General features: G+C 44.2%; 3 non-coding genes across 3 annotated transcripts; all 3 read left to right on the forward strand.

Annotated features, from left to right (window-relative positions):
* Positions 1-1,870: 1,870 nt before the first annotated feature.
* Positions 1,871-1,942, forward strand: TRNAC-GCA (transfer RNA cysteine (anticodon GCA)). Its single transcript has one exon. It is a non-coding gene; the product is annotated as a tRNA-Cys (tRNA).
* An 11,254-nt stretch (positions 1,943-13,196) lies between these two features.
* Positions 13,197-13,268, forward strand: TRNAC-GCA (transfer RNA cysteine (anticodon GCA)). Its single transcript has one exon. It is a non-coding gene; the product is annotated as a tRNA-Cys (tRNA).
* Positions 13,269-18,305: 5,037 nt separating this feature from the next.
* Positions 18,306-18,377, forward strand: TRNAC-GCA (transfer RNA cysteine (anticodon GCA)). The gene has a single exon. It is a non-coding gene; the product is annotated as a tRNA-Cys (tRNA).
* The last annotated feature ends 1,051 nt before the right edge of the window (positions 18,378-19,428 follow it).

Below are 19,428 nucleotides of genomic sequence, written 5' to 3' on the forward strand. Positions count from 1 at the left end.
GAAGCCGAATTTTGCCTTCTTTTTGAAGAGGCAATGCAGGTGCAGGTGCAGTGTCTATAGAGAAATAAACAAAACACATTAGTAGGGAGTCGGGCGGGTAGCGCAGCGGGTTAAGTGCACGTGGCACAAAGTGCAAGGACCGGCGGAAGGATCCGGGTTCGAGCCCCCGGCTCCCCACCTGCAGGGGCGTCGCTTCACAGGCGGTGAAGCAGGTCTGTAGGCGTCTGTCTTTCTCTCCCCCTCTCTGTCTTCCCCTCCTCTCTCCATTTCTCTGTCTTATCCAATGACGACGACATCAATAACTACAACAATAAAACAACAAGGGCAACAAAAGGGAATAAATAAATAAATATTTTTTAAAAAGCTGTGGTCTGGTGGGGGGCAGTGAATAAAGTATCGGACTCTCAAGCATGAATTCCTGAGTTCAGTCCCCCGCAGCACAGGAGTGATGCCTGGTTCTCTCATAATAAATAAACAAAAATGTTGGAAGGAAGGGAGGAAGGGAGGAAGGGAGGAAGAAAACTTTGGAACTGGGGAATATTTGCTTCACAACACAATATCACACCTGGCCTTTCTTCTTCCTTGTTTTATGCCTGTCTCTTATATGGAATCCTCTCTGTTTACAATTTTTCTTTCTTTTTTTGTTGCATAAAGAAATAAATGTTACCCCTTTGTGGGTCCCCATAGGACCTTGCCCTCAACTTGGATCCAAAACGGTAGAGAATGTTCCATCCTCCAAAGGGAGGCTGGACAACATACTCTATGCTACACCTGAGGAAGATGGGTCAATATTGGGGCAGCTTGAAATGTTCCTACTCATGACAGTCAACAATATTTATCAGATTTCAGGCTCAGGAAAAAAAAAAAACTAGTATAGTCATGGGCCCTTTGGAATATAACTAAAATAGGCCTACTAACTATCTGCAAAACAGAAACCTGAAATCTGATATATAGGTGGATCCAAGTTATTGTCTGGGAAGATGATGTCATGGCTGGAAAAAAGACCAGAAATCTGGATCAGGGAAGAGAGTAGCTCCCTAATATGGGAAAGGGGTATCAATATTGTTGACTGTAAACCCCATCGATTTGCTGTGATCTGGGGCCCATATTCAGCTTAGGAGCCTATGTGACCTCTGCATCCCCGTAGATCTGAGCTCACATTCCACTTCCCCAGAGCCCCACCCCACTAGGGAAAGAGAGAGACAGGCTGGGAGTATGGATCCACCTGCCAACACCCATGTTCAGTGGGGAAGCAATTACAGAAGCCAGACCTTCCACCTTCTGCATCCCACAATGACCCTGGGTCCATACTCCCAGAGGGATAAAGAATAGGAAAGCTATCAGGGGAGGGGATGGGATACAGATTTCTGGTGGTGGGAATTGTGTGAAGTTGTACCCCTCTTATCCTATAGTCAATGTTTCCTTTTTATAAATGAATTTTTTTTTTTTAAATAAAGAAACTTTCTATAAAAATGTTTTACTTTACGAGTGACAGAGAGAAGCAGAAAATCACTGTGGTTCATGGATGCTGGGGATACAACTTGGGACCTCATGCTCGAGAGTCCACTGCTCCAACCACTACGTCACCTCCTAGGCTACTGCCCCTAGTTTTTCATTTCCTAACTTTTGGACACTTTAAAAACTCTGTTCACAAATTAATTGCTAAGCTCAGGCCTAGCCTACCTCCCCTCCTCAGCCAGCTCCATCTCCTGGCACCCTGGGGCCTGGGGCAGGACCTCTCTGGGGTGAACTTGTGGAGGAATGAATTGTTGGTCTGAGCAGAAAGGAAGGAGAAATTGCTTTGTGCTCTAGGAGCTATGGGTGTGACAGTGACGCTGAAAGGTGCTTGTTAGACACACAGAGCAGGCAAGGGGGCATAGCTCAGGGGCAGAGCATTTGACTGCAGATCAAGAGGTCCCTGGTTCAAATCCGGGTGCCCCCTGTCACATTGATTTTCCTACTCACAGAGGCTGTTGCTCTAATCTCAGTTTCCTCCCTTCCCTTACCCTCAACCCCTCCCTGACAGGGGGCTTCCTGTCAGCCCAGCACAGCTGCAGGCTGAGGAGGGGGTAAGGCAGGTACCCCCACACCTCCCTGAAGTAACACTCTGGGAAACAGTCTTCCCTTCACATCTAGAATTGTTCCTCCTCTATCTGGCCACCAGGCAGAAGGCAGGATTCTGACCAGAGAGTTGCAAAGATAGCAGACCTCCCCCCGACACACACACATACACACACCTACCAGAGACAGACCCCAGACTCCAGGGAGAATGCCTGAGCAGAGAAAGGAAACTTCATAAAGGAAAGAAATAAAGAAATGCTGAACAGCACTGGTCTCTGGAAGACACCATGATGGTCGTGTTCAATGATGGACACACAGGATGGCCCCAAACACAGCTGTGGGGCAGACAGAGCTGGGATGAGGCTGTCTTGTTGTGAGAAGTTTTTAGAAGCTCTGCTGAAGCTGCTTCTCCACTTGGCTGCAGACAAGCTACCTGGGAGCTACCGTAGACCTGGGCTCAGCCCTGCCATTCTGGTTTAAATGGTGTGGGCGGGGCCTGGGAATGGGAGCTTTTAAAGCCTCTGCCAGTGATGTGAACTTCTATTTGGAGTTAACTATGCGTTAAGTCTTCATCATCTTATGGTTGAAAAAATAGAAAGGTCCAATCTTGATGTCTACTAAGGTAAAAGTAAAAACAGAACACTAATTGGGAGATCAAATGAACAATAAACAGGGGGCACCCGGATTTGAACCGGGGACCTCTTGATCTGCAGTCAAATGCTCTGCCCCTCCTTGTGTCGTCTGGCTTCATTAACATCTCCATGTGTGTGGACATACCCACACTCCCAGGCCTGACCTTTCTAGGACCTTCCTGACCCCTCCCACCTGCAGGGCCACCTCCCAATAGCCCAGGTCCCGTTGTAAAGAGGGGGCATTTCAAACTCCATCACAGGGTAGTGCTGCGACAATGACTCCGCTATCACACACCTTCCCCAGGAGCCGGGAACAGTGGGACCCTGGCAGCCTGGCAGATGATTCAACACATCACGACCAAGCCTTGGGACACAGTCTTAAGACACCCTCCCCTTTCCCCCTCAGGAGCCCATTGAGGGGGCTGGATGGTGGCACACCTGGTTGCACGCACCTATTACAATGCACAATGACCTGGGTTCAAGCCCCTGGTCCCCACCTGTAGAGGAAAAGTTTCATGAGGTGAAGCAGGGCTGCAGGTGTCTCTGTCTTTCTCCCTCTCTATCAGCCTCTCCCTTCTTGATTTCTGGCTGTCTCTATCCAATAAATAAATAAATATAAAGAAATAAAAAGAGCCCAGGGGCTGGGTGGTGGTGCACTTGGGTGAGCGCATCTGTTACAATGCTCAAGGACCGGATTCGAGCCCCTAGTCCCCACCTACAGGAGGAAAACTTTTCCAGCGGTGAAGCAGGGCTGCAGGTGTCTCTGTCTTTCTCCCTCTCTATCAGCCTCTCCCCCTCTTGATTTCTGGCTGTCTCTATCCAATAAATAAATAAATATAAAGAAATAAAAAGAGCCCAGGGGCTGGGTGGTGGTGCACTTGGGTGAGCGCATCTGTTACAATGCTCAAGGACCGGATTCGAGCCCCTAGTCCCCACCTACAGGAGGAAAACTTTTCCAGCGGTGAAGCAGGGCTGTAGGGGTCTCTGTGTCTCTCTCCCTTATCACTCCTTTCCCTCTCAATTTCTGGCTGTCTCTATTCAATAAATAAAATAATAAAATAAAGGTAGTTAAGTGGTCCGGGAGGTGGCACAGTAGATAAAGCACTGGACTCTCAAGCATGAGATCCTGAGTTCAATCCCCAGCAGCAGCACATGTACCAGAGTGATGTCTGGTTCCTTCTCTCTCTCCTATCTGTGGGGAATTGTGAGGCTGAGGCCACCTATGGAAAAACGGATGCCTGAAAGCACAGTCACCTGTCAGTCTCCCCCACCTCGGGGTCGAGCAGGGGAGGGCCTTGGCTTTTCAGGTTCAGTCCCCCTGTCAGTCTCCCCCGCCCACCCACATCCTTTCTATGTTAGCACAACAGTTCACTTCCTTGTTTTCAAACCTGTTGGTCTACTTACCCAACGGTTACTGGAAAAGACCCTGACCATTTCCTGTTTCCCGCTCTCCTGACCATATATGGTGTAAACAAGTAACTGTCTCTGAAGACCCCTAGCGGCCCCCTCCTCCCTTAACATTCCTGACTATGTAAGGCTAGGCCATAGCTGCCCTGTTCTTCCCCCTACCCCAAACTATAAAAACCCTTGCTTGCCTTACAACAAACGTGCTGTTCATAGGCAAATAGCGTCCTGGGGTGATCCTTGGCTTCGTCTCTTGCCGAGACCCCCAGGGAAAGACCCCCAGCTCGTACTCACCCCTGCTGCCCTGGGTCCTACCCCTTCAGCCCCTTCTCTGGTGCACAACAGAGTGGGTCAGCTGACTCGGTCGGACTGAGAAGTGGAGTCCTCGTCAGGACCCTGACACTATCTTTCTCATTAATAAATAAATAAAAAATATTTTTAAAAGGTAGTTAAAATATGCATTTAAAGAGAACCCATTGATAGCTGCTGATCAATAACTTGAAACCCCAGTACAACTGCGTTCTTCAAACACAGCTGCGTCTCCTGGCTAACCTCACGCACTGCCAGACACCCTCTTGAAGGCAGCTTCTCTGCTGTGTCTTCTGAACTTTTAAAACATGTTATTAGCGATTCAACTTCCGGAGGCGGAGCTACGAGCAGCAGATTGCTTTCTCTCTCCTCTCCTCTCCTCTCCTCTCCTCTCCTCTCCTCTCCTCTCCTCTCCTCTCCCGGATCAACTAGGAATACCAAAGGAGACCACCTGGGACCGAAACAAGACAGGACTAGAATGACCACAGGAACCCAGTAAATCACCCGTGAGTACAAACACGTGTGGCTGGTGACAGAGAGGAGAGAGGGGCCTAAGGAGAGATTAAGTGACTGCTTAAGGGAGGAGAGGACTCCCCAGAGACTCACCAAGTGCAACTCTGAGTCTCCATTGCTACTACCCTCAGAATCTGGAGCAGCAACAGGGAGGGACACCAGGGAACAGAGATCTAACCAGGAAACTCAGGAGAAGACCTATACCTCGGTGGCATAGCTGAGGGGCTGTGAAAGTCTTTTTGCATAACCACTGGATTATCTCTGCCACACCCTGGTTTATCTCTTGGTCAGGAGTCAGTGATTAAGCTGAAGCCTATTGATAGTTTAAAAGCCCTCAGGCTCCCATAGCCTACAGGGAAGAAAAAAAAAAAGAGGCTTTTAAACCACTGAGCTCCAACTCAAAGATTTAAATACTATTGAAACAACTGTTAACTTCCGCCACTGTGAACCCTTTAATTAACTTACTCAGACACAAGTCAATCCAGGCAATAGTGATCAATAATTTGAAAAGTACTGATAAAGGGAACTCATAACATAATATATAAAATGGTTAAAACAACAAGAAGAAATATTGGAGAATCGAACCAGGACAAGAGCCCAGCTAAAAGTCCTCCAGAGGGTGAAGCACAAAATAACGAGTTCAACATCCAAACATTAGCTAAGGAAATAATAATAGGAGTGAGTAAAGAATTTGAAAAAATTATAATCAGAAATACAGGAACAACAAATGAGAATATGGAAGAAAATACTAATTATCTCATGGTTATTAGAGAGCTAAAAGCTGAAATCGCTGAGCTAAGAATGCAACTAGCTGAACAAGCTAAAACAGTATCAGAGCAGGGCAACAAAATATATGAACTCCAGAAAACAGTAGAGGGCAGAGGGAATAGAATCTATGAGGCTGAAGACAGAATTAGCAAGATTGAGGATGAATTAGAGACAACTAAAAAAGAAATAAGAGATCTCAAAAAGAGATTAAAAGATGCTGAAATCAACAACAGAGTCTTATGGGATGACTTCAAAAGAAACAATATATGCATTATTGGCATACCAGAGGAAGAAAGAGAAGGAGAGGAAGAAAGCATTCTCCAGGCCATAATAGCTGAAAACTTCTCTAGTCTAGACAACATCAAAGACATAAAGATTCAAGAAGCCCAGAGGGTCCCAAACACAATTAACCCAGACCTAAAGACACCAAGACATATCATACATAGAATGGAAAGGAATAAGGATAAAGAAAGGATCCTGAAGGCTGCAAGAGAAAAACAAAGAGTCACCTACAAAGGAAAACCCATAAGATTAGCAGCAGACTTCTCCATACAAACACTACAGACCAGAGGAGTATGGCAAGATATCTATCAAGTGCTCAGTGAGAAAGGCTTTCAACCAAGAATACTATATCCTGCTAGACTGTCATTCAGACAAGATGGAGGCATCAAAACCTTCTCAGACAAGCAACAGTTGAAGGAATCAACTATCACCAAGCCTGCCCTGAAAGAAGTTCTGAAAGGTCTCCTATAAACAATCAGACCACCATAAATAGGACATATATCAGAACATTCTAAACTCTACAAGAATGGCATTAAAATATCTTCAATCTTTGATATCAATAAATGTGAATGGCCTGAATTCACCTATTAAAAGACACAGAGTAGGAAGATGGATCAGAAAACACAACCCAACAATATGCTGTCTACAGGAAACCCACCTAACTCAACAAGACAAACACAGACTTAAAGTGAAAGGATGGAAAACTATCATACAAGCCAATGGCCCACAAAAAAGGGCAGGAACAGCTATTCTCATATCTGACATGATAGACTTTAAAATAGATAAGATTAAAAAAGATAGGAATGGACACTACTTAATGCTCAGAGGATCAGTCAATCAAGAGGACTTAACAATTATTAACATCTATGCACCCAATGTGAAGCCATCTAAATATATCAAACTTCTACTGAAAGAGCTACAGCAATATATTAACAGTAACACAATCACAGTAGGGGACTTCAACACCCCACTCTCTCAACTTGACAGATCATCCAGGCAGAAAATCAATAAAGACATAAGGGAGCTAAATGAAGAGATAGATAAACTAGAACTAGTGGACATTTTCAGAGTCATTCATCCCAAGAAACTGGAATACACATTTTACTCAAATCCACATGGGTCATTCTCAAGGACAGACCATATGTTAGGCCACAAAGACAGCATCAGCCAATTCAAGAGCATTGAAATCATCCCAAGCATCTTCTCAGACCACAGTGGAATTAAACTAACACTTAAGAATCAACAAAAGATTAGTAACAGTGCCAAAATGTGGAAGCTCAACAGTACACTTCTTAACAATTTCTGGGTCAAAGAGGAAATAAAGAAAGAAATCAAAATGTTTCAAGAGTTCAATGAAAATGAAGACACAAGCTATCAAAATATTTGGGACACAGCTAAAGCAGTCCTAAGAGGGAAGTTCATAGCTATACAAGCACACATTAGGAAACAAGAAAAAGCACAAATAAACAACCTGATTGCACATCTTAAAGACCTAGAAGAAGAACAACAAAGGAATCCTAAAGCAACGAGAAGGTCAGAAATCACTAAAGTTAGGGCAGAAATAAATAACATTGAGAATAGGAAAACCATACAATAGATCAACGAAAGTAAATGTTGGTTCTTCGAAAGAGTAAACAAAATTGACAAACCTTTAGCCAGACTCACAAAATAAAAAAGGGAGAAGACCCAAATAAATCGGATAGTAAATGAAAGAGGAGATAACACAACAGACACTGCAGAAATTCAACATATCATGTGAGGCTTCTATGAACAACAATATGCCACCAAGCTAGAGAACCTGGAAGAAATGGACGATTTCCTAGACACCTACCAACTTCCAAAACTAAGTAAAGAGGAAGTGGATAACATGAACAGGCCCATCACAGCCAATGAAATTGAAAAAGTTATCAAAAATCTCCCCCAAAATAAAAGTCCTGGACCAGATGGTTTTACAAATGAATTCTACAAAACCTTCAAAGGAGAACTATTACCTCTACTTTTAAAAATCTTCCAGAAGATTGAAGACACTGGAATACTCCCTACCAGCTTCTATGAATCCAACATCACCCTGATACCAAAAGCAGACAGGGACACAACCAAAAAAGAAAACTACAGTCCAATATCTCTGATGAACATAGATGTGAAAATACTGAACAAAATTCTAGCCAATCGGATACAGCAGTATATCAAAAGATTGTTCATCATGACCAAGTGGGGTTTATCCCAGGCATGCAAGGTTGGTTTAATATACATGAATCAATCAATGTGATCCACCACATCAACGAAAGCAAGACCAAAAACCACATGGTCATATCAATAGATGCAGAGAAAGCCTTTGACAAAATACAACATCCCTTTATGATCAAAACACTACAAAAAATGGGAATAGATGGAAAATTCCTGAAGATAGTGGAGTCTATCTACAGCAAACCTACAGCCAACATCATACTCAATGGTGAAAAACTGGAAGCATTTCCACTCAGATCAGGTACTAGACAAGGCTGCCCACTGTCACCATTACTATTCAACATAGTGTTGGAAGTTCTTGCCATAGCAATCAGGCAGGAGCAAGGAATTAAAGGCATACAGATTGGAAGAGAAGAAGTCAAACTCTCCTTATTTGCAGATGACATGATAATATACATAGAAAAACCTAAAGAATACAGCAAGAAGCTTTTGGAAATCATCAGGCAATACAGTAAGGTATCAGGCTATAAAATTAACATTCAAAAGTCAGTGGCATTCCTCTATGCAAACACTAAGTTAGAAGAAATTGAAATCCAGAAATCAATTCCTTTTACTATAGCAACAAAAACAATGAAATATCTAGGAGTAAATCTAACCAAGGAAGTGAAAGACTTGTATACTGAAAATTATGAGTCACTACTCAAAGAAATTGAAAAAGACACAAAGAAGTGGAAAGATATTCCATGTTCATGGGTTGGAAGAATTAACATCATCAAAATGAATATATTACCCAGAGCCATCTACAAATTTAATGCTATCCCCATCAAGATCCCAAGCACATTTTTTAGGAGAATAGAACAAATGCTACAAATGTTTATCTGGAACCAGGAAAGACCTAGAATTGCCAAAACAATCTTGAGAACAAAGAACAGAGCTGGAGGCATCACACTCCCAGATCTCAAACTATATTATAGGGCCGCTGTCATCAAAACTGCTTGGTACTGGAACATGAATAGACACACTGACCAGTGGAATAGAATTGAGAGTCCAGAAGTGAGTCCCCACACCTATGGACAACTAATCTTTGACAAAGGGGCCCAGACTATTACATGGGGAAAGCAGAGTCTCTTCAACAAATGGTGTTGGAAACAATGGGTTGAAACATGCAGAAGAATGAAACTGAATCACTGTATTTCACCAAATACAAAAGTAAATTCCAAGTGGATCAAGGACTTGGATTTTAGACCACAAACTATCCAATACTTAGAGGAAAATATTGGCAGAACTCTTTTCTGCATAAATTTTAAAGACATTTTCAATGAAACGAATCCAATTACAAAGAAGACTAAGGTAAGTATAAACCTATGGGACTACATCAAATTAAAAAGCTTCTTCACAGCAAAAGAAACCACTACCCAAACCAAGAGACCCCTCACAGAATGGGAGAAGATCTTTACATGCCATACATCAGATAAGAGTTTAATAACCAACATATTTAAAGAGCTTGCCAGACTCAACAACAAGACAACAAATAACCCCATCCAAAAATGGGGGGAGAACATGGACAGAATATTCACCACAGAAGAGATCCAAAAGGCCCAGAAACACATGAAAAAATGCTCCAAGTCTCTGATTGTCAGAGAAATGCAAATCAAGACAAGAATGAGATATCACTTCACTCCTGTGAGAATGTCATACATCAGAAAAGGTAACAGGAGCAAATGCTGGAGAGGGTGTGGGGTCAAAGGAACCCTCCTACACTGCTGTTGGGAATGTCAATTGGTCCAACTTCTGTGGAGAACAGTCTGGAGAACTCTCAGAAGGCTAGAAATGGACCTACCCTATGATCCTGCAATTCCTCTCCTGGGGATATATCCTAAGGAACCCAACACATCCATCCAAAATGATCTGTGTACGCATATGTTTTTGGCAGCACAATTTGTAATAGCCAAAACCTGGAAACAACCCAGGTGTCCAACAACAGATGAGTGGCTGAGCAAGTTGTGGTCTATATACACAATGGAATACTACTCAGCTGTAAAAAATGGTGACTTCACCGTTTTCAGCCAATCTTGGATGGACCTTGAAAAAATCATGTTGAGTGAAATAAGGCAGAAACTGAAGGATGAATATGGGATGATCTCACTCTCAGGCAGAAGTTGAAAAACAAGATCAGAAAAGAAAACACAAGTAGAACCTGAAATGGAATTGGCGTATTGCACCAAAGTAAAAGACTCTGGGGTGGGTTGGTGGGTGGGGAGTATACAGGTCCATGAAGGATGCTAAATGACACAGTGGGGGTTGTATTGTTAAATGGGAAACTGGGGAATGTTATGCATGTACAAACTATTGTATTTAATGTTGAATGTAGAACATTAATTCCCCAATAAAGAAATAAATTTTTTTAAAAAACATGTTAATAGCAGTGAACAGGAGTATCAGGTTGTATCGGTCTAGTTCCAAACCACTCACACTGCCAAAGTTCTGTGCTCCCAGGATAACCACCATGGTTCTCCCAAGGGCTTAGAGATGGGTGGACTTTTTTTTTGGAAAGTTCTTGTGTTTCAATTCTCTGTATTTCTCATGAATGAAACCACTTGGTCGTTGTCTCACTTCTTTATGTCACTAAGGATAGTCCCCATCAGCTCAATTCGTTTTATTCCCAAGGACACAGTACCATCTTTTAAAATTGCTTACTAGTACTGTAGTGAGTATATGTCCCATAACTTTTTTTTTCTTCCCTCCAGGGTTAATGCTGGGCATTTGTCCAGTGGACACTCAAACACTAATTCAAAGGGACACTGCACCCCTGTGTGCGCCGCCCCGTCACAACCACCAGAGAGACTGGCAAAGTCATCTCCTCTGGACCTGCATTCAGACTTCAAAGAAGCTGGGCAGAAGGACGGGAATGGGTCAACGCATTCTCCCCCCGTTATTGCTACAAACAATTATACAGTCACAATTGATTAATAATGCTTTGGCAGTGCCTGGTGGGAATGGAGAGTCAGAAGCACCCCCTCTCCCTTACACAGGAGCATATTTGAAAGTTACATTATAAAAGTGGAGAAGGTGGGTCAGCATAGACAGACAAAACAAGTCATGTTATAACTTGCCCCTCATAGAAACAATACAGAGATTGAGGCCTCCCAGGTACAAGTTGACATATTGAAACAAAAAAAGATTAATAGTTAAACTGTACCAGACCTAGATGAGCAGTGGTCCACGACAAGGCAAAGATCTGTACGCCCCCATAGAAGATTAATGGTAGAGATAGCCCTCAGCAAAAGTCTAAAACAATTCAGGGTATGACCTCCCCTGGGAACAGAACAATACAAAGTATTGTACCCATTCTTTACAGTTATAGGGGAATAACATGTAGCTTGCCAAAGCCACAAGACTATTGTTACTTCTTTATGAGCTGGTTGCTTAGACAACCTGAATGTAACCTGAAAAAGGTATAAAAGCTAATGCAGTTTCACTATTAAAACGAGTCCAGATTCACCCTCCAATAGAGTGTGGTGTCTATCTGTTCTCCCTCGCCGACTCCTGACCCACCTGGGAGGTTGCCTTCAAGACCCCTGACCCTCCTGCTGCTCATCCACTGAGTGGTCCGCAGCACCTGTGTTCACAGCTGCATTATTCACAACAACCAAAGAGTGGAAGCAGCCTAGATGCCCATCATCAGCTGACTGGATAAAGGTGTTATGGGATATGTACTCCATGGAATACTACTCTGACATGAAAAAGATGATGTTGTGTCTTTTGGGACAAAATAGATGGAACTGGAGGTGATGAGGCTTAGTGAAGTTAGTAAAGAGATGAAAGACAACTACCAGATGGTTTGTTTCGCGCCTATGTGGAATCTAGAAGTCTGATTTACATGAACTTGTCGCCTCCAAAAAACAAACAAACAAAATAGAGGGAAGCAAATTGTAGGACTTGTGAAAACTCTGGTGGTGATCTTTGGGAGGTGAACATGTGGGAATACAGAGCTTTGGTGGTGGGTGTGGTGTACAAACTATACACTGTAACCTTACAAGCTTGTAACAAGCTATTAACAAAATAACAAAGTTCTCCGAATAATCCATTTGTATGCAGGGAAGAGATGTCAGGAAAAAGGTAATAAAAGGATAAGGTAATATACATTTTAAAAATAGAGGTGAGGCAGCTTCCCAGAAAGTGAACCAAATCACATGATAATTAATATTAAGAGAAGAGAAAAAAAAGATCAAATTCAAAGTAGAACCCTGGAGTCGCAAAAACCGTAATGGAAGTTCCAGATCAGGAACACAAGGAAGAAGATCTGCACGGGAAAAGGTCCCTCATGCAAGAGCGCGTCTCCTGGTTAGGACCCGACACCACAAATAAAGGGCTACCCGTAGTGCAGTGGGTTAAGTGCACATGACATGAAGCACAAGGACCGGCACAAGGATCCTGGTTCAAACCCTGCCCCCCACTCCCCACCTGCAGGGGAGTCGCTTCACAGGTGGTGAAGCAGGTCTGCAGGTGTCTGTCTTTCTCTCCCCCTCTCTGGCTTCCCCCCTCTCTCCATTTCTCTCTGTCCTATCCAACAGCAACGACAACAATAATAATAATAACAAAAGCAACAACAACAACAACAACAACAACAACAAATGGGGGAAAATGGCCTCCAGGAGCAGTGGATTCAAAGTGAAGGCACCAAGCCCCAACAATAACCCTGGGGGCAAAAAAAAAATAAAGTGATTCCTCCCAAGTGCACCATCTTGTAAACACAGAACGCCTGAGCTGTCTGGCAACTCTTTCAAGTTTCCAGAGTCAATGAAGGTGGCGGCCTGCTCAGGAGAGGGAATGCTGGGTGTTTTGAATTTTGACAGCAATGCCAGGCACTAGAAGGCCACAAGAAATACCCTTCACCTGAGGTCTCTTTGTGGAGGTTGCTGTGGGTAGATTTATTGGTCCAACCTACTCTCTAGAAGGAAGTAGAAACTTATAATGTGCTCTGCTTATGGGTGTGACGGTGATGCTGAAAGGTGCTTATTAGACACACAGAGCAGGTGAGGGGGCATAGCTCAGGGGCAGAGCATTTGACTGCAGATCAAGAGGTCCCCGGTTCAAATCCGGGTGCCCCCTTATTCAAGGGTGTTCTTTTTAGCATCAACACCAAAGGAGCTCTTCCAGCTCAGTTCCTGATTGAGGGGAGTGGTAGCTGGTGAGGGAGGTGGGGCTGCAAAGGAGCTGGGCTGGGTCATCTGCTGTGGGGAGCCTCAGAACTGCAGATGAGGGGTAGCTGGGTTTTGTAGCTCAGGTGACAGATGTGTGTGGGATCCAGAACATCTGGGGGGTGATCTCTAATGTGAACCTCCTTCCTGCAGCCCTGTCTGTGTGGTCTGAACTGGGGTTGAATGGGTTTACTTATTTATTTAAGATGTTATTTATTTGTTAATGAGAAAGATAGGAGGAGGAGAGAGAAAGAATCAGACATCACTCTGGTACATGTGCTGCTGATTGAACTCAGGACCTCATGCTTGAGCGTTCAATGGTTTATCCACTGCTCCACCGCCTGGACTACTTATTTTTCTAAACTTTATTTTATTTGATAGAATAGAGAGAAATCAAGGGGGGGAGAGACTGGGAAGAAAAGATAGGGGCCAGGTGGTGGTGCATCTAGTTAAGTGTGCATATTACACTGTGCAAGGTCCTACGGTCAAGCCCCCGGTCCCCACCTGCAGGGGGAAAGCTTCACGAGTGGTGAAGCAGGGTTGCAGGTGTCTCTTGGTCTCCCCACCCCTCTCAATTTCTCTCTGTCTCTAACCAATAATAAATAAGTAAAAATATATATAAAAGAGATAGAGAGATAAAAGGAGATAGTTACAGAGAGACACCTGAGATGTGCTTCACCGCTGGGTCATTGTGCATGGTAATAGATGCAGTTAACCAAGTGCCACCACCTGGCCCCCATTTATTTATTATTTGACGGAGAGAAATTGAGAGGAAAGGGGAAAGATGAGTTGGGAAGAGGAAGAGGGAGGGAGAGAGGAGAGCTGCTGTGTCACGTCTCTGCTCCTGGAGCATTCCCTCTGTGGACCAGGGGCTTAAACCCCAGTCCTTGCACATGGTGACATGTGTGCTCAACAGGCTATGCCACCTCCCAGGTTCTTAATTTTTAAATATTCTTGAGGGGTTGGGTGGGAATACACTAGATTGAACACATGTTACCATGCACAAGGATCCAGGTTCAAGCACCTAACCCCCAGCTGCAGGAGAAAAGCTACGTGAGCAGAAGAGCAGTGCTGCAGGTCTCCTCTCTCTCTCTCTCTCTCATTCTCTCTTTCTCTCTCTCTCTCTGTCCCCTATCTTCCCTTTACCTCTCAAATTCTCTGTCTTTATCCAAAATAAGTAAGTAAATAAAATACTTGAAACAGGAAAATTGATTTCTAGTAAAGATACAATATTAAAAAGAAGAGCTTAATTTTATTTAGCAAATAAGGATGAAGACAGAGAGACAGGATCCTGACTATCCTTGGCAGATGACCTTACCAGCGTGTCCTGGAAGCCCACCTCCCCAGAGCCCTGCCTTACTATGGTAAGATAGAAACAGGCTGGGGGTGTGGATCCACCTGCCAACACCCATGTCCAGTGGAGAAGCAATGACAGAAGCCAGAACTCCCACCTTCTGCGCCCCAAACAGAATTTTGGTCCACACTCCCAGAGGGGGTAAAGAATAGGAAACTTTCTGATGAAAGGAATGGGGCATGAAACTCCAGTGGAAGGAACTGTCTGGAATTGCAGCCCTGTTATCTTACAATCTTGTTAGTTCTTATTAAACCATTATTTAAAAAAAGTTAGAAAGAAAGGGAGGCAGGGAGTGTGGGCAGGAGAGAACCAGAGAATGAAAGTATCACTCTGGTACATGTTGAGCCAGGATTTGAACTCAGAACCTCACAGTGTCCTGGGCTCTACAGCTGAGCCATTTCCCTAAGCAAGAGAAACCTTATTGTACATTAATTCTCTCTTCCACCCACAGCACAGACTGGGCCTCCCTCAATGTCCACTGCTCTGGGGCATCTGAACATCTTTCTAGGACAAGTGCTGAGACTCTTGATGTCTTCACCTTGACTTGGGGGGCGGAACCAGAGGCAGCAGGTGGCCAGCTGGGAGGAAGCTGGGGGTGGGTGCTGCCTGCAGTGGACTGTCCTCCTGGGCAAGGACAGGCTGCTCAGGGCTCTCCAGGACCACAGTGCTGTGGCTGGTCCTGAGGGGTCCTGAGGGTTTCCCGCAGTGAAATGCCAAGACGCCGGTGTATTCCTTCAAGATGGTCTGAGACAAAGCAAGTGCCCCCATCCCACCAACTGAGAAGTTAATGTTACAATAATTCAAGAAGATTTTGCATCAGGCCCAAGGACAACCTCCTCCAGCCGGAATTAATAAATTTACTTACAGTCATGCTCATCAGAAAGAAATTGGAAAAACTCTTGTCACAATGAAGGCATTAAATGAAGTCATAGCCAAGACTTGGAGTCCAGGGAGGTGGGGTTTCCACCCAGGACAGAGGTGAGAAGCGTATCTTTGTGAGGCCTAGGGGGACAGTGGAATGGTTCTGCAGAAGACTCTCCTGCCTGTGGTTTTGAGGTCCCTGGTTTAATTTCCAGCACTACCATCAGCCAGACCTGAGCAATGCTCTGGTCTTTCTCTCTGTCTTTCTCATTAAAATTATATATATATATATATATATATATATATATATATGCATATATTTGCTTGTGAGGGTACTGCAGACTCCCAGAAAACCAGACCAGAGGAGCAGGGAGTTGAGTGGCTTCTGGAAAACAAGAGAGTTACTTATCTGAGAGCAGCTGGGAAAAAAAAAAGTAATTTTAAATATTTATTTATTTATTTATTACCTTTTGTTGCCCTTGTTTTATTGCTGTAGTTATTATTGTTGTCCTTGTTGTTGGATATAGGACAGAGAGAAATGGAGAGAGGAGGGGAAGACAGAGAGGGGGAGAGAGAGACAGACACCTGCAGACCTGTTTTACCACCTGTGAAGTGACTCCCCTGCAGGTGGGGAGCCGGGGGCTCGAACAGGGATCCTTATGCTGGTCCTTGCACTTTGCGCCACGTGAGCTTAACCCACTGTGCTACCACCCAATTCCCCAAAAATCATTTTAAAAGTTAGTGTGTGAAGTACAGTTTCAGCTACACATAGACACTAACAGATGAAACACAGGACAACTGTGAACTTCAGGACAAAAAAAAAAAGTTCCACCAAACATCATCTCTGCCATATGTACTATAAACCAGATAAGAAAAACAAGTCATTGTATGTAAAAAAAATTTTCATGTCCGAGGCTTCAAGGTCCCAGCTTCAATCTCTGGCATCACTGTCAGCCAGAGCTGAGCAGAGCTCTGGTCTCTCTCTCTCTGTGTGTGTGCGTGTATTTCTCTCATAAAAATAAAACAAAATGTTTAAAAAATAAATTGAAGGATGCTGGGCTCTTATAGTTAAATATGACACAGTGAGTGCTGCCCAAAGTAGCTGAAGGCTTGGAGGTAAGCAGCCCAGAGGGGTGGTCAGTGTGGGCTGCCTCTGACTGGGACAAGGGAGGCACAAAGGGCTAAGTTTTTATATAAGATTTTAAAAAGTCTTGAGTTAAAGTGTTTGCATAAAATACACATATTTACCAGAGCTTTGCTCAGCTCTGGTTTATGGAGCTGTTGGGAATCAGACCTGGGACCTTTGGTGCCTAAGGTTTGAAAGTCTTTTTGCATCACCATTGTGTTATTACCCCAGCCCTACAAGATATATGTACGTGTGTATGTGTGTATTTCTTTTAAAAATATTTATTTGTGAGGTAGGGGTATACAGCATAATGGTTGTGCAAAAAGATTCTCATGATTAAAGCTCCAGTGTCCTAGGTTCAGTCCCCCACAACACTATGAACCAGAGCTGAGCAGTGCTCTGGTTAAAAATATATCATTGAATAGAGACAGAGGGACACTGAGAGGGAAGGGGAAGGGGAGGCAGAGAGGCAGGGAGAGAGACACCTGCAGCACTTTCACCACTTGTGAAGCCTTTCCCCTACAAGTGGGGGCCAGGGGCTTGAACTCGGGCCCCTGAACATTGTAATACTTGTGTTCAAGTGGGTGTGCTACCACCCAGCCCCTTCTCTCTTCCCCCGCTCCTTTTTTTTTAATGAAAGCACTGCTCGGCTCTGGCTTGTGGTAGTGAAGGGGTATTTAACCTGGCCTGCAGCCTACAAGATATATATATATATATATATATATATATATATATATATATATATATATATATATATAATTTATTTATTTACTTTGGATAGAGACAGAGAGAAATTGAAAGAGAAGGGGAAAACACACACACACACACACACATACACACACACACACACACACACACACACACACACACACACTGCTTCATCACTTAAGAAGCTTCCTGCCCCCCGACCCCCTTCAGGTGGGGGCCAGGGGCTTGACCTTGGGTGCTGTAACACAGGTCCCCTCCTAGGTGCATTACCTCTAGGCCCCTCCTCGACATACTGATATAAAGAAAATAGCACGACATTGAGAGCATCTATGCATGAGGGTCCGGGATGCGGTGAGGGGGTGGACAGTAGCTCAGTACAGAGCATTTCCCTGTAGCTCGGAGTCTCTGGCTGAGTTCAGGCCCTGCAAAGCCGCTATCTCCCCGTCTAGGGCAGGAGGTGAAGTTCATCAGTCCCAGCAAGCCCCAAACTCAACTCGAGATGCTCAGGCTGACGATGCTCAGGCTGGGCAGGTAGGCAGGTGTTCAGATCCACTGCTGTATGTTCCTGGAAAGAGCTTGCTTGACAATTCTGCTCAACCTGTGGTTTAGTTCTGCATAACAGGATGAAGCAGATGAGTGAATGCTGAGGAAAATATCAGTCGCCCCAGCCTGCCCCTGCCTGCTGATGTCACCACAGACTAAGGAAAAGGGGGGGGTGCAGACATGTGACTGGGAGGTTAGGGGACCCTGGGCACTGAGGTAGAACCTCTCTGGGGTGAGGGGACAAGTTGCTGATGTGACTAACTTTCTAGAAGAAAGTAGAAATTGCCAAGTGATTTAGGAGCTGTGGGTGTGACTGTGATGCTGAAAGGTGCTTATTAGACATATGTAGCAGGTAAGGGGGTATAGCTCAGGGGCAGAGCATTTGACTGCAGATCAAGAGGTCTCTGGTTCAAATCCAGGTGCCCCCTATAACATAGTTTTCCTTTTTTTAAAAAAATTTTTTTGATTTATTTATTATTAGATACAGAGAAATTGAGAGGAGGGGGAGGTAGAGTGAGAGTCAGAAAGACACACCTGCTGCCCTGCTTCACCACTCATGAAGCTTCCCCCTTGCAGGTGGGGACCAGGGGCTTGAACCTGGGTCTTTGAGCACTGTAGTTTGTGTGCTTAACTAGGTGCGCCGCCGCCTGGGCCTTGTAACATTTTTTTTTCTTTTTATTAGCAATTCAATATCAATTTACAAAATTATATGTCAACAGGGGTATAATTCCACATCATTCCCATCACCAGTCCCTCCATTGCAAATTACTGCAGTTGTCCCAAGGCTGCAGACATGGGTTAACTATCTACTCTACAACTATCTGTCCGCATTTGTACATAATCGCCCCCTGTTTATTCCAGGTCCAGCCCTCTCTTCCCCTCTAAGCCACACATAACCCTATTACTACATCCAAATGTCCCTCCTTTTTTTCCTCCTCCTCTCTCTCTCTCTCACTCTCGGTCCTGATAGAGCTGGAATTCAGAGCCTTCTTATCCTGTTCCTCCTATCACTTCTTCCTCACTAGGAGTATGGATCAAAATTGTTTTTGGGGGGAGCAGAAGGTGGGAGTTTTGGCTTCTGTAATTGTTTCTCCACTGGACATGGGTGTTGGCGGGTGGATCCACACAGGGAGATTTCAGGACTCATTGGTCAAGTTGTCTGCCCAGGAAAGTCAGGGTGGAATCATGGTCACGTCCGCAACTTGGTATCTGGAAGGTGGCAGGACATAAAGTGAGATGAACAGGAACCACAAAGTAGGAACAGAGAAGATGAGAATAGGAATCTTAGGGTAGAAGAAAGCTTGGAAGTCCATTTTAGGTAGTAACATATTCTTTTCTTTTCTTTTCTTTTCTTTTCTTTTCTTTTCTTTTCTTTTCCCCAGAGCACTGCTCAGCTCTGGCTTATGGTGGTACAGGGGATTGAACCTGGGACTTTGGAGTCTCAGGCACGAGAGTCTCTTTGCATAACCATTATGCTAT

This window comes from Erinaceus europaeus, chromosome 8 (assembly GCF_950295315.1).
Source record: "Erinaceus europaeus chromosome 8, mEriEur2.1, whole genome shotgun sequence".
NCBI lineage: Eukaryota > Metazoa > Chordata > Mammalia > Eulipotyphla > Erinaceidae > Erinaceus > Erinaceus europaeus.